The sequence below is a fragment of the Papio anubis genome, chromosome 4 (genome assembly GCF_008728515.1).
Source record: "Papio anubis isolate 15944 chromosome 4, Panubis1.0, whole genome shotgun sequence".
NCBI lineage: Eukaryota > Metazoa > Chordata > Mammalia > Primates > Cercopithecidae > Papio > Papio anubis.
Window position 1 is genome coordinate 162,270,324 of NC_044979.1, and position 1,695 is coordinate 162,272,018.

Genomic DNA, 1,695 nt, shown 5'->3' on the forward strand with positions numbered 1-1,695 from the left:
CTTAGCCCAGATTTGTAAATTGCCTGAAGCATATGAACAGTTTTTTTCTCCATGGGTACAATTTTTAATTATATACTTAGAATTTCACTTGTGATACACCCCAATGTTGGTTAGTGGCTGGGATTCTTAATATTCCTTCTTAATATTGCCTCCCTTGCAGAATCTTTATTCATGCGATCATCCTTATGCTTTTCTCTCGATTTCTTGAAATCCTGGTCATTAAATCTAGAATTTCTGTTTGACAGGATCAGATGCCAGGCCGTATGGATATACTAAATTGTTAAAATGTATTTCAAGTTGAGTCAACAACCCAGGGAATTGTTGAGCTTGTTTGGTGTGAAAATTTGAGTCAGGTACATTCTGTGGAATATTTTAATCCGCGTTTCCGTTAAATTGACTGGAAAAATGCCAAACCATGTGTTATTCATAATTTGTTTTTCCACCCTGCCTCCTCCACTGTTACCCACATTCATCTGACCGTAAAAGGCCTTTTAACTAGGACGAACCCATTCATGTTTTGGTTCCTCAAATGTTTCAAGTTATTTTTCCAACTGTTGGGGCTTGGCAAACTCTTGTCAGCTTTTTGCCAAGGTGGTTACTTTTTTTTTTCTTTTAAATTTTCAAACCTGAGTGTATTTTCTGGAAATGTAGTCCATATGTTTTTTATTTATGTATAACTCATATAAAAATCGTTTTTAATAATTATTTTTATGTTCACAATATCTGTATGCTATTCCATATCGGCCTCTTAGTCCAGCCAGAAATGTTTCTCCTTTTGTGTTTTAGGTAAACAATTTTGAACCCAATCTGAAACTTGATAGGCCAGTACATTGAACGGTTGGCAAAATTTATTTTTCATTTCTCTCGTTACCTTTAATAGAAACAAATAGTGTCCCTTTTGCCGAATTCAACAAAAAGGTCAGCTCAGATAACTGATAAGGAAATAGTAAGTTAGAAATTAATGGGGAATGAGTTCTTTATATTGTATCCGTGATTGCCAGACCCCTTTATTTTGGAAATCTTTTCCTTTTCCACTCCCAGAGAAAGTTTTCTCCAGAGACAATCACAAGGCTAATTCTCAAGTAGAACACATTGGGATTATTTTCATTTTTTAGCATAAACCAAAAATTTTCACTTGAACTTAAATCTTGATGTCTAAAGTCACTGGCACTTGTGCTAAATTTTGACTTGTTTTCCTCTTAATTTATCTTACCTCCATCAGCTTACCTCTCTCTAAAGTGTGTTCTCCCTGAGTCTGCCCCAGCACATCACCACACTGGTACTACCATTGCCCTCACCATTACCCCACGGATCTCTTTCCTTGCTTCCACCTCTCTCTGCCTCTAATCCAGCCTTCACACTGCTACCTGTGAGGCTGAAGGATTGTATTAGGTGCTTTATCTGACTCCCTGAGTTAATTATTTTTAATCCAAAAGATAGATAAATCGATTTAAATTTCTGCAAGCATCAGAAAGTCATTGGTATCCAATGATCACTACTCAATTTCAGTTTGCATATATGTTCAGATTTTTAGGGAACAAAATCAAATCCATTTAATTGCAACAAAATACAAATATAACCCTAGAAGCCGAGCTCAGGGGTAAATGTTAGCTACTTTTAAAATTTCATAGAGAAGCACGGTATTGTCTATCAGTCAGTGAGCCAGCAGGAAACAGGTAACACATTTAAATGATG